The following is a 14869-nucleotide window of genomic DNA, read 5'->3' on the forward strand; positions in this document are numbered from 1 at the left end:
TAGTGCATGAAACATAAAGACAAAGTCATCCACAACACATAACACCAATATTTGTACGTGGAAACCCTGTAAGGGGAAAAACCATGGTGGGAAACCTTACCCACAATCAGATGATACTACTGTAGATAGTAAGTGTACATAAATGGGGTCTGCACATGCAGAAAGGCCAAGCACCTAGATCTTACTGCTCAATCACAAAATGGGAGTCACACTAACTACAATTGGATGGTTAAATCCAACAAGAATGTACTGATCAAAATAGCATCTTCATATGCTAGATTCAGTACCGGTGTAGTTCTGATTGTCTTCACAAAAACCCTCCTTCAATCTTCAAATGATGTCTGCATGTATAGCTCTACTTATTCTTGCATATACCTTCACACAATCCTTTTTCCAGATTCCACTTTGATATTACAAATAAAATCTTACATTTATACCATACCCTAAGACCAATTTTAGTAGGTCGACTCTACAAGATATTACAATAAAAACATTTTCCAAATAATACAATATCTGATGCAATAACAAATTCAACATGTCGGCTTAATGCATTTACAACAATAATTAATCATCTCCATAGCGTGCCGTGCTGATCTGGAAAAGATAAACCTGCCGGTGTAACCTGGACCTATTTGCCGGTAACAACAAATATGCAAATGCTAATATGCTAATAAATAAAACTCCAAGACAAAGTGTCCACATGACGTCTTCAACATAACCAAGTGCCGGTGTACCAGATATCGGTGACTGTGCATGAGTCACTTGCTTGCCAGTGAATGTTGCTGATTCTCCGAAGTGCCAGAGTTGATAAGTGTTTAGTAGGTGTTGACATCAATGACAAAACCATACCAAAATACCAACAATCTCCCCCTTTGGCATTGATGGCAACACAAGATGGAAAAACCATCAAAGTGCCAAAATAGAAATGCCAAATACCAAAAACCAACAATCTCCAAAAAGAGATCATAACCAAAAATTAAAATACAGATACAAAGAGTAATAATCTCTCCCAAACAACAATCTCTCCCCCTGGGAGAAACTTGTGTTTTCCTTGTGTTTTTCCATACCAATCTCTCCCCCTTTGACATCATATGCCAAAGTTCTTACCAAGCCAAGTTCATATACAAAATACCAATCAATTTAGTATACCAACTACTCCCCCTGAGAAGTAGCTTCCCATCAAAGCCAGAATAAAAGATTTCTCTGTTAATTCTGTCGGTTGATGATAATTATCAACTTCCTAAGTCTCTACCGGTGGGGGTATGACCCCAAGATGATCTATGAGATATTCAAATGTCTCTTTAGGTAGAGGTTTAGTAAAGATATCTACAATCTGCTCTTTAGTATTCACATAAGCCAGTTTTATTTCCTTTACTTCAACATTTTCCCTTAGATAATTCAGTTTGATAGAAACATGTTTGGTTTTAGAATGTAATACCGGATTCTTACATATATCAATTGCTGCAGTGTTATCACGATAGATAGTAATAGGTTCCTTGCATTTTACCTTTATGTCTTTCAACATTTTCTTAAGCCATAGTACCTGTGTACAGTTAGTTGTTGCTGCAACATATTCTGATTCTATTGTTGATAAAGATGTACAACTTTGTTTCTTACTCAACCAAGAAACTAGTCTGTTTCCAAGAAAGAATGCTTCGCCAGTGGTGCTTTTTCTATCATCCACATCTCCTGCCCAATATGCATCTGTGTATGCACATAATTCAAAGTTTTCATCTCTAGGATACCATAATCCAAGATTTATAGTACCTTGTAAGTACCTGAAAATCCTTTTTACTGCTGATTCATGATTTTCTCTAGGATTACTTTGAAATCTTGAAATAATACATACTGCATTCATAATATCAGGTCTAGTTTGTGTCAAATACAGTAAACCTCCTATCATAGATTTGTATCTAGTTGGATTAACATGTGTAGATTCATCCCTTAGTGATAATTTGTCATTTGTTGTCATAGGTGTGCTTATCGGTTTAGAGTTTTCCATCCCAAATTTCTTTAGTAACTCTTTTAAGTACTTGGATTGACTCAAGAATATACCTTTATCAGCCTGTGAAATCTTCAATCCCAAAAAGAATTTCATTTCTCCAATCATAGACATTTCAAATTCTTGCTGCATTTTAATAGAAAATTCTTTACATAATCCATCTTCTCCTCCAAAGATTATGTCATCAACAAATACTTCTATAATCAAGATGTCATCATTAGTCACTTTATAATATAAATTGTTGTTTGCATTACCTTTTGAAAAACCAATCTTCAAAAGATACTTATCCAATCTTGCATACCAAGATCTTGGAGCTTGCTTCAATCCATTAAAGCTTTTCTTAACTTGCAAACCATATCTTTGTCATCTGTCAAAGAAAATCCATTAGGTTGTTCAATGTACACTTCTTCTTCAAGATCTCCTTTCAAAAATGCACACTTAATATCCATTTGATATACTTTGTAGTTCTTATGTGCTGCAAAAGCCAAAAATAATCCGACTGCCTCAATTCTAGCTACCGGTGCAAAGGTTTCATTGTAATCAATTCCTTCTTTCTAAGAATATCCCTTACACATTAGTCTTTCTTTATTTCTAACAACCTTACTATCTTCATTAAGTTTGTTTATGAATACCCATTTGGTTCCAATTACATTTTTATCTTTAGGCTAGGGAACTAATTTCCAAGTGTTATTTTTATCAATTTGTTCTAATTCTTCTTCCATAGCTTTAATCCAAAATTTATCTTCACATGCCTTATTAATTGATGATGGTTGAATTTGAGAAATAAGACATACCTCTTCATTTTCCAATCTTCCTCTTGTCATAACTCCTTTAAACTTGTTTCCAATTATCTGATCTTCAAAATGATTCAGTCTTACATACCAGGGTGTCTTTGTTTGTTGCTGTTCCTTAGTTACTGTGGAATCCTCAGATGATACCGGGGTAACTGGATCTTCATTATGTACTGGTAGATTCAGAGTAGGTTCATTTGTCAAAATTTTTGTTGCCGGTTCAGAGTCTATATACCTTGAAGTTCCTCTGAATTGTTCATCAATCTTTACGTTTGTACTTTCAACAATTTTCTGCAATCTTTTGTTAAAACATCTATATGCTTTACTCTTAGATGAATAACCAAGAAATATTCCTTCATCACTTCTAGGATGAAATTTTCCAGTATACTCATCTCTTCTGATATAACATTTACTTCCAAAAATTCTAAAACATTTAAGAGTAGGAGTAATACCAAACAATAGTTCATGAGGGGTCTTACCGGTTTCACCTTTGATGTGAGCTTTGTTGAATGTATAGACTGCTGTACTGACTACCTCTCTCTAATATACATGTGGTAGGTTTGCTTTTGATAACATATTTCTTTCTACATCCAAGATAGTTCTATTTTTCCTTTCAACAACTCCATTCTGCTGTGGTGTCCGAGGTGCTGATAGTTGTCTTCTGATTCCATTTACTTCACAAAATATATTAAACTCTTTAGATGTAAATTCTCCTCCTTGATCTGATCTTAGACATTTGATTTTCTTACCGGTTTCATTTTCTACCATTGCTTTGAATAGTTTGAACTTTCCCAGTGCTTCTGATTTTTCTCTAAGAAAAGTAACCCAACACATTCTAGAATAGTCATCAATGATTAGCATGAAATATCTATCACCTTGTAAGCTTTTAGTTCTAGCTGGACCACATAAATCAGTGTGAATTAAATCAAGAGCATTATTGAATTTTTCTAGAATACTTTTGAAACTAGCTCTGAATTGACATTCCTTACATACTATATTGTGAGGTTTGACAATTTTAGGTAAATCTCTAACTGCCTTAGTAGTACTGATTTTCACCATGCAATCAAAGCTTACATGACAGAGTCTCTTATGCCATAACCAACTTTCATCAATATGTGCAATTAAGCATGTCTTTTCACTGTTATTCAAGTGAAAGATATTACCTCTAGTCTGATTATCGGTTGCAATTTCTAAACCAGTTCTATTCATGATTTTGCATTTTGCATTTTTGAATTGTAACTGAAATCCTTTCTCAACTAATTGACCAACACTCAAAAGATTACTCTTTAATCCTTCAACATAGTAAACATTGTCAGTGTTATGCTTACCATCAAGAGATATTGTACCCTTACCTTTGATTAAACAAGCTTTGTCATCTCCAAATCTCACTAAGCCTCCATTGTATTCTTGAAAGTTCAAGAATTTACCTTTGTCTCCGATCATATGATGTGAGCATCCTGAATCAATGATCTATTCATCCTTTACTTCAACTTTAGCTGCCAAGGCCTGTACTACTGGTTGAGCAGTAGGTGTTGGTTGATCTTTTGTTATAGCAACAAAAACCCATCCATTGTCTGCCGGATCCTCATCAGAATCATCAGTCACACCTTCATCAACAATGCAACTAGATTTGTCTTTATTCTTCTTAAATCTGTATCTTTGATATTCAGGGTTAGGCTTGTATGTTCTTCTAGCTTCTTCTCTTAGTCTAGCATGTCTATCAGGGCATCTTGAAGCCATATGACCAATCTTATTGCAGTTAAAACATTTAAAGGGTGCTTTACCTTCATACTTACTTCCAACTGAACCTTTAGGCATTTTCCTTGCAAATAGTGCTTCAAGTTCTCTTGCATAAAAGGCTTTCCAATCAGATTTTTCAAATGATGGGGCAGATGATGTTGATGCTTTAAAGGACAAATTTGTCTTTATAGTAGCAATAAGACCAAATTCTTCAATTTCAAAAGCTAAAAGTTTCCCAATCAATGTATCCCTAGTTACTAATGTATTAGGCATTGTTCTTAACTCATTTATAATAGTGAATTTCATTTTATATGCCGGTGCAAATCCTCTTAAAACTTTTGAAATAATTTCATCCTCACTTAAGGTTCCTCCACAACATTTAATACCCAAAACAATCTCATTTACTCTTTCCATAAAAGCAGAAATCCTTTCATCTTCTTCCATTTTCAGATGTTCATACCTGACCCGGAAGCTTTCAAGTTTTGTAATTTTGATCATGGAATCTCCTTCATTCAGTGTTTCCAAATGATCCCAAATAGCTTTAGTAGTAGACCTATCTGATAGTCCCATGATTCGTTGATCTGATAATGTGCTCAAAAGTGCTTCTCTTGCTTTGCAATCATTTTCTTCATCTTTTCCCAAGGTAGGTGGATTAGGCTGACCTAGAGTAGGAGCAGTATAACCATTTTTGTAACATCCCAGATGTCCTTTCCAATGCAATTTAGATGTGTCTCCATTCTGATCTTCCATATACCATAGTTGGTTCCATTAAGTTTAGGACTGTCCTTCTTAAAATAGCTAGTAGACATTGGATCTCCTCAAGTTGTTAAACTTCTGCAAAAGAGGACTAGGCTCTGATACCAATTGTTAGATCCCGGAGACAACTGAGAGGGGGGGGGGGGGGGTGAATCAGTTGTCAAATAAGTTCAAACCAAAAACAACTTAACCAAATTAATGGTTAATACCGGTAAACCAGTTTAATATGCCAGTAGACAATTTTAATAGTTAATTGCTATATCGGTAAGGATTAGTGCATGAAACATAAAGACAAAGTCATCCACAACACATAACACCAATATTTGTATGTGGAAACCCTGTAAGGGGAAAAACAACGGTGGGAAACCTTACCCACAATCAGATGATACTACTGCAGATAGTAAGTGTACATAAATGGGGTCTGCACATGGAGAAAGGCCAAGCGCCTAGAGCTCACTGCTCAATCATAAAATGGGAGTCACACTAACTACAATTGGATGGTTAAATCCAATAAGAATGTACTGCTCAAAATAGAATCTTCATATGCTGGATTCAATACCGGTGTAGTTCTGATTGTCTTCACAAAAACCCTCCTTCAATCTTCAAATGATGTCTTCCTGTATAGCTCTACTTATTCTCGCATATACCTTCACACAATCCTTTTTCCGCATTCCACTTTGATCTTACAAATAAGATCTTACATTTATACCATACCCTAAGACCAATTTTAGTATGTCGGCTCTACAAGATATGACAATATAAACATTTTACAAATAATACAATATCCGATGCAATAACTGATTCAACATGTCGGCTTAATGCATTTACAACAATAATTAATCATCTCCATAGCATGTCGTGCTGATTTGGAAAAGATAAACCTACCAGTGTAACCTGGACCTATTTGCCGGTAACAACAAATATGCAAATGCTAATATGCCAATAAACAAAACTCCAAGACAAAGTGTCCACATGATGTCTTCGACATAACCAAGTGTTTTCCATATCATTCCAAGTGCCGATGATCATTATATCTTTCCGGTGTACCAGATATCAGTGGCTGTGCATGAGTCACCTGCTTGCCGATGAATGTTGCTGATTCTCGAAAGTGCCAGAGTTGATAAGTGTTTTCTAGGTGTTGACAACAATGACAAAACCATACCAAAATACCAACACCTCTGAGCTGATGATGTCCTGTTCTGATCATTTTTCTCATCACACTACTCCCCCTTTGACATCAATGACAAATGTTGTCATTCATTGTCAGTGGAGTGTGTTTCCTGCCTAGATTCTTGTAACTGGTCGGTTACAATCTGGAAAATATTTGTCAAAACCAAATTTAAATTGCCGCTGAATCTTTTGCTATCTTGTAATGCCTCTTATGTTCTCTGAACTGTACCGATAAGTATGTGCATTTTCTCTTTCGGTGTCTTAAGTCCGGGAACCAAAGCCTTAGAAATTTCTTTTCTCAAAGAAATGAGGTAATCTAGTTTAGGACCAAGTTTACATTTTAAGCTCTTTGCATTATCCTTTATTCTCTCTTTATCCTTTTCTAACTTCTCTATTTTCTCTTCAAGATCTGCAATTTTCTTTTCTATCTCCAAAAATGAATCTGATGTGCCTATCAGATTGTCAGCAATATTGTTAATCTCATCTTGTGCTTTGCTGATTTCCTTGTGTAGGTCTTCTGTCAGAATATTTGTTTTACAAGTATCTCTGTATAGTTTTTTGAAATCCAAAATTGTCTCTCCTAGTTCTGGTAATAAGGTGTCCATTTTCTCCTTGTTCTTCTTCACTATTTCCTCAAAGAATTTCTCTTTCTCCTTAATCATTCTCTCTTTGAATGTGTCCTCATTTATTTGATCAACTGTCAAAATGTTGCTAGTGATGAATTTAGACAATGTGTCTAGTTGTCCTAAAGAATCTTTATTGTCTACAACGCACTTTGGTGCTATCAATCTAAGAATAGGGATTGTGTTATCAATAGCCTTATAGGCTTGTGCATTACACTCTATGATTTTCTTTATTGAATCTAGTAATACCTCTGTTACATTTGTAGGCTAGAATTCAACCATTGAAGTACTAGATGCCTGCCCAACTATTTTCACAATATCCATGCTGCCGGTTGTAGTAATAACCTTGCTCGTTTCGACCTTTGGTAGGTCAGTCTATGTTTTCATTTATATTAGCAAAGGTTTAGGATTTTCAGTTTTTGCCAGTGGCATTGTCGTGGTCTGAACCCGTGTCTCAACCTATTTTTGTTTCGGTTTCTCCATCTATGTCTCAGAAGGTTTCTTTGAGCTCTCAACAATCAGTTTCTCAGATGTAGTCTTTGTATGCACTTTCAGTTTCTCAGTTTGTACCTCTGCACTATCCATCGCCAATTCTCCTAATTGTTTTTTAGTTTTATCTACTAGTTCTTCTAATGGTTTAACAGTGGTGTCCTCTGCCAGTTGCTCTATCTGAGTAGGTTTTTATGTGCTTATGTTTACAGTATCATTAACCTCAACCTCAACATCTGCAGCTGGTGACTCAGTAGCCACATCTTTCTTCTTATCCCCAGTGGTTTCTTTATCTACCACAATGTTCACCTCTTGTGTGTCAATATTCATAGTATACAAAACTTCACACTTAGGATTTGTATCCTCTAGAGGAGTCTCCATACTCTCAATGGCCAGTTGATTGTCTGTAGTTTCTACCAGTGGAGTATCCGAAGGAGGTGGGGTTAAGTTATTAGTTATTTTTAGGCTTGGAGGTCTACCTACCTTACCTTTCCCCTTATCCCTATCCTTTTGATATACCCTAATGGTCTTAGGTCTTAGTAACTCTTCTTGTTTCTCTTTTTCAACAAAGAATATGTCCCATGCATCTGTTGTTTCTTCAGAGACTTCATTCACTCTACCTGCCATTAGTGCTACATGCCGGTGAGCGATTGAAAACACTGTCTAATTAGCCTCACTGATTAATTGGTCTATTTCATCAAGTGAGTTAACTGGATGCATTGCAAGTAATTTTTCAATTTTTATCTTCTTGTCCAGCTCAACAATAGCTACCCTTCTAGCTTCTAGTCTTCTATACAAATCAGTTGGTATTTCATCAACAATTTCCATCAAAAATTTCTTGTAAATATCTAAGTGTAAAATTACACTATTTTCAATGCTTTCTTTGTCATCAGCAGAAACTGTGTTATATAGTTTGCTAATGTTTTTCAACTTTCCATCCTCTATTATTTCGTTAAGGAGCTTATCTAGTGGAGCAATGTTTTGCTTTATCTTCTTCTTCTTTGGAGTCATTTTATTAATAGGAGGCCTAACTACCTGTTGCTTTTGTCTTATTTTCCTGGATGTGGGTGAGGGTACCGGTGAGGGTTTTCTTTTCCTTTCTACCCTTTTGAATACCACTGGTATATAACTCTTAGAAGAAGTTCCAATCAATGAAAGATGAGTTTCCGGTTGAAGTCCTTCCAACTCGCTTTCTTTGATACCAGTTTGTTTCAAAACATTTTCCTTAATTGCCTTTGCCTGACGGGTTCCTTTCCTTACCGTTTCTTCAACTTTCTTAACCCTTTTTCTTGACTGAATTCCACTTTCAATTTGTTTCTGCATTTCCAAAGACTTTCTCAGTGGGTTCCTTTGGTGCTTTAAGGAGGGCTTTTGCGTAAGTTTCTATGATGTTATCATCTATTTCATATCCCATTTTAGTTACCCAGATAGTCCTAGGGACAACTGCCTCCATCCAGATTTCATTCTTTTTAATTACAAAATATATTTCATAAGTTTCTATGATATTGGAAGAAGAGGTATATATAGAACAACCTGATGGTTATGCATTGATAGATAAGGAATACATGGTATGCAAATTGCATAAATCTTTTTATGGATTAAAGAAGGAACCCAGATCATGGTATGAAAGGCTTCATACACATTTGATGAAGATAGGCTTTACAAGAACCGGTGATGATAACAACATTTATCTCAAGTCTGAAGGAGATAAAATACAAGTTAGTGAAGTATTTGTTGATGACATTATATTTGGAGGTAATGACATCATGAGCAAAACCTTTGCAAATGAATTGAAGAATGAGTTTGAGATGTCATTAGTAGGGAAAATAATTTTTTTCAAAGGCTTACATATATATCAGATGAAGAATGATATTTTCATTACTCAATCCAAGTATGTGAAAGAGGTTTTGAAGACTTTTGGCATGAGTGACTGTAAACCTGTTGGAACTCCAATGATTACAAGTTGTAAATTGTCCAAGGAAGATGCATCGAAGTCTATACATCAGAAGGAGTACAGGTCAATGATTGGCAAATTACATTATGTTGTTCACAGTTGACTGGATATTGCTCATGCAATTGGTATTGTTGCTAGATTCTAGATAAATCAAAAGGAAGCACATCTTGTAGACACCCAAAAATGGTCAACGCTTGCGAGGTCATACTTTAACATTTGCGCATTGCCTCATTTTAGGTTTTTGCATCGCATTAACATTTATCCTATGTCACGCACTTGGTCTTTATCATTTGCGAACATTGAGTCATTCTTCTACATTCCTCAATCATCTCGTCCTCGAATTTGGTCTTGTCGACAACATTATCCAGTCATGATTTTGATCGATTTTACTCTGTCACATCAATATGCGTATTCATTTGTCATCATTTTGGACATCGTCAATCCTAATTAGGGTTTTGTCCCCCTATCAATCTTATCAATCTTATCATCAATCTTATCATTTTGGACATCGTTAATCCTGATTAGGGTTTTGTCCTCTTATCAATCTTGTCGATTTATCATCAATCCTTCAATCTTGTCATTTTAACGATCGATTTGTCATCGATCGTTGTCATGTTCAATCTTGTCATCTTGCGATCAATTTGTCATTGATCGTGGTCGTTATCAATCTTGTCATCTTGCAATCTATTTTATCATCGATCCTCGTCCTCTTGTCAATCTTGTCATTTTGCGATCATTTCACTATCAATCATTATCTGTCTCAATTGTGTCAATTTGGATCAAATCATGTCAATTGGCGTATTTCTCAATCAAATCATTTTGTCGTATTGGTCATTTATCAAAATCAAATCATGACATTAATTATCTTTAATCAAGACCTAATTGTCATCTTCGCATTTCTAATTCGTCTTCTAGGGTTTTATGATTTAGTCATTTAACCTAATGTGTCATTTCTTCTTCTAGGATTAATAAATTACTTATTTATCCTAAGTCTTCTCATTACAATTAAATCTTTATTTAATTGGCTAATTATTCCTCTTTGTGAATTGATTAATAAATGAAAAATTATTAATTAATTCACTAAATCCTAATTTCTAATTTCTTTCAATTTCTAATTCCTAATTTTCATCAATTTCAATTTTCTAAATTCTCAAATTTCTAATTTCTTTTCCCTCCTATTTCATCTCCTAATTCCATGGGAATGGCATGTCAATTTGTCATGAAATTGTCATAATTGATAATCAATCAATTTTGACATAGAATGTGTCATAATTTGTCATCAAATTGTCAATCAATCAAATTGTGCATGGAAAGTGCATAATTTGTCATAATTTGTCATATTGATTTGCAATTTCCATTTGAATTGCATCATGCCAATTTTGTGATTTCTCCAATTTCTCTATAAATTGGATAATTTTTCTTCAATCATCCCCTTCAATCACTTCATGAATTCTAAATTGCTAACAAACTACTGAATTTTCGTTCTAGTACTCTTGAGCTTTTTGCTTTCAATTGTGAGAGCACTTGTAGGTGAGATCCACAAAACTATTGAAGAGGAAAGAACAACAATGGAGCCGCATGGAAGGAGTATTCAATCTTGAGTCTGGTTTGCATAATGTTTTCTTTTGAATGCTTCATTTTCATACCTCTATTGAATGTGCATTGTGATTAGGTTCATTGCAATGAGTATTTCTTTGATTGAGCTATCATGTTTAATGTTTTGATTTGATCTACTTATCTTTTGATGATTCCTAATTTCTACGCTACATTAACTGGTGAACCCGACGTGAATACTAACCTTCTAACCATCTTACTGTGTTTTGGAGTGCTTCTAAGCTGATTTGCAGGTCAAAACTCAAAAACAGGGCCGTGCAGTGCATTCTGGACACATCCTGTGCCTGTGTAAAGCATCTTGCGCCTGTGTTGAAGAGTCTTGCGCCTGTGTCAAGACATCTTGCGCTTGTGTTTGACAACCTGCGCTTGTGTCCTGTCTTCTGCGCCTGTGTAAAGTCCAAATCAGAGGGTAAAAAAATGCAGTTTACTTGAAATTTTTGATGTTTTTGCATTCTGTTTTCTGTGTTTTGGATTTTGGTACTGATTATTTGTGCAGGATCTTGGCTTACGCATGACAAAGACTAAAAATCAAATTACTAACGTGTGTTATGCAGATTCGATGGTCAAAGACTACAAATCAAACTTCTGACATGTGTTTTGCAGGTTGCCTTGGAGAAACAACCAAATTGTGTGTTTGAGTTTTCTAATTAGGCACTTAGTGATTTTTTTAAATAGGTTGGAAATGAACCCTTGTTTGCTTTGTTTTCTAAGTATGACATTGGAGTAGGAGAGTATGCTCTCATCCTTCATAGGGTGATCAGAAATCCAGATCTTCAATACCATGCTTGTCTTGTTGATTGTTTGTCTCCATTAGAGGGCCTGCCTTCCCGACCACTTTGCTTTAGCAAGCAAGTGATAATCGTGAGAAGGGAACGACCCAAAGTGAGTACGGCTAGAATTCCTGGGCATTCTAACTCACTATAAACAAATACCTGATGAGCGAAAGCTTTGAAGGAAGTGTTACGTGGGAATTGTAGTTACTTGGGAAGTGATGCCCCTTGAAACTCTTTCTCATATCAACATCTAAGTAGGGCCTCTTGGTCTAAATCGCGCTTGCGTGACTACATTTGTTGGTATCTTGATGGGCTTAATGTATCAATCATGCTTGCATGACATCAAGGAGTAATGCTTAACATAAATCCTTACTACATACCTTGTTCTTAGAGGCCAAAAACCCTTCTAGTTGCTTGAGAAGGACAAATTCGGATACTTGGAAGAGATACTAAGTTCGCCATGGGGAGGTTCCATGGGGACTGATGCTTGGCTGCCCTGAGAAGTGAGTGCCGTGGAGGGGAGCCCGTGGGGTCAAGCATCTATGTATTCTCCTTGAATCCCATAATGAGTCTACCTCTCAAGTACCTAATGTCTTTGCCTACCATAAGAAATGTGGAAATGAGCATGATTGTCTTGAGTCTAAGTTGCAATATCTTGTATTCTTTGATTGTCAAAAGTTGAATACCATTTCAAGAACAAGCACATTGATATAACATAAGATCAAACACCAAAGACATTCATCCAACAAATATTCAACAAGGTTTGAAACACACCTTCAAGCATGGTTATCCAACATTGTTCAAAATCTTGTCTTAACATTCATGTCACTTACATTTAGGTTCATCCTAGGTTGCATTGTTCAAAGTCATTGTCAAGTATCAAGGTTAGGTTTCACCTAAGTCATACTTCTTTTGCATAAAAGTTATCCATTTGCATATGTCCTCTTGCATAAGAGCAATATCATTTCATAATTAAACCTTAGGTTTCATCTTAGGTTGACATTGTCATACATTTGCATTTGCATATTCAAAGTCTCTTCATTAAACCTAAGTCATTATCATATCATATTAAGATCATTTGCATATTAATTATCCTTTTGCCTACAGTATCAAACCTAGGTCTTGTCATACTTGAGCAATTCAAATCTTCGATAAACCCTAAGTCATTGTTAGGAAGTCTAGACCTTATCAAAACCTTTTGTCCTTTTGTCATCCATGTCATTTCGTCAAACCTAGCTTAGTATCCAAGCATATAGGGGAGACATTGTCATTTTGTCCTTTGTCCATTAAGTCCTTTTGTCCTTTGAGGTCTAGACATCATTTCAATTTCCTAAGGGTACATCTCCTAGATTTGCATTTCAAAAGTTTGTCAAAATCTTCAAAACAACCAAAAACATAGATTGCATTTTCATATATTTAGTTTGCATTTAGTTGCATATCATATATTACCCTTGAAAAATTCCAAAAATATTGCATTTGCATAAGTGACATGCCAGTTGAGACAAGATCAAGATCTAAGAAGATGAGTGAACCAATGTATCAATCCGTGGATAACATAGCAAATTCGCAGTTTCAAACTAGTCAAACAATGCAAGTTGAAGGTTCATCAAACACCTCTCTACCACCATATGGAATGGTTCAACTTGGACCACCACCATTATATGAACCAGTATTTGTACCCATGAAACCAGGACATGGGAGTGTTCCACCAACTCCAAGAGGAAGTGCACCTTTTAATTGGGATCAACCAAATTTGCAACATGATATTCGAACTCAAACACTGTATGAAGATCAAACTCTTTCACAAGGATTCGGTTCAGACCAAGGTATTCAACAAGAAACGAATCCAAATGTCCAACCAGATTCTTCATCTGATTCTGATGCCTCTGATGAGGTTGACATGTTCCTTCAAGATCCAAAGGTAATAAAAAGGATGGATAAATTCCTGAGCAAAGTTTTTAAAACGTATCCTCAAAAGTATCTTCACATGATGAGTGATATGGTTCCCTTAAATGAACCAATTAATGTGCAAAGACAACAAGGCAGTGAGCCGTTAAGTTTCTCTTCGCATCTCAATGAAGAAAATGTGCAACAAGAGCTTCAATCTACATTGATGAGCAAACGTACTTCAAAGGCATTGTCAGTGACTATTCCTCAAAAGTCATTGTTTGAGACGATAAATAATCCATTATTCAATACAACGCCTGCAATACAAGATCAAATGAAGACTATGCAAATATCGACAGCAGTTCCTCAACAAGAAGTGGTTCCTCATATGCATAAAATTGGATCAACATCCAAGATACAAGAAAGTTTCACAACTGGAATGCCTAATGTCAATAATGTCCAAAGCACTTCCATGATGCAACAAAGTTCTTATGTATCTTTGTCAAACACTATTGCGACAAATCCTTCGATAATGGCTACACAAAGAGCTATGGATAGTGGTGTGCACCATCAGCAATTGTTGCAACAATTGAGTAATACGCAGAAGGTACGATCGAATGTGCAAACAAATGAAGTGCAACAACAACAATGTTGCATTCGACAAGAAATTGCAGCGCCTTCGGCACCATTAAAAGTTAACACAAACTTGCAACAATCACAAGCGATTGGACAAACAACACAGCAAGTTAATGTAAGTGCTATACCCCATCCTAAGGAGAAGCAACGAAAATCATCTAAACAAGCTTTTTTACAAATGATTGGATATACTCCGCGACAACAATTGGCACAAAGTCAACAAATTCCAACTCATCAACACCAACAATATGTGCCGCAATATGTGCCAAGACAAACAAGTTATCCTACTTCACAACCGCAAGTGGTGCCTATGCAATATCAACAGCCTACTCAATTGCAATATCAACCTGGGCTCCAAGAGGCACAACAACAAAGTCAATATCAAGGCATAGCACAACCGCAACAACAAGAAAAGTGCCAAGAACTTTATATGC

Source organism: Cryptomeria japonica, chromosome 8 (assembly GCF_030272615.1).
Source record: "Cryptomeria japonica chromosome 8, Sugi_1.0, whole genome shotgun sequence".
In the NCBI taxonomy this organism is placed as follows: domain Eukaryota; kingdom Viridiplantae; phylum Streptophyta; class Pinopsida; order Cupressales; family Cupressaceae; genus Cryptomeria; species Cryptomeria japonica.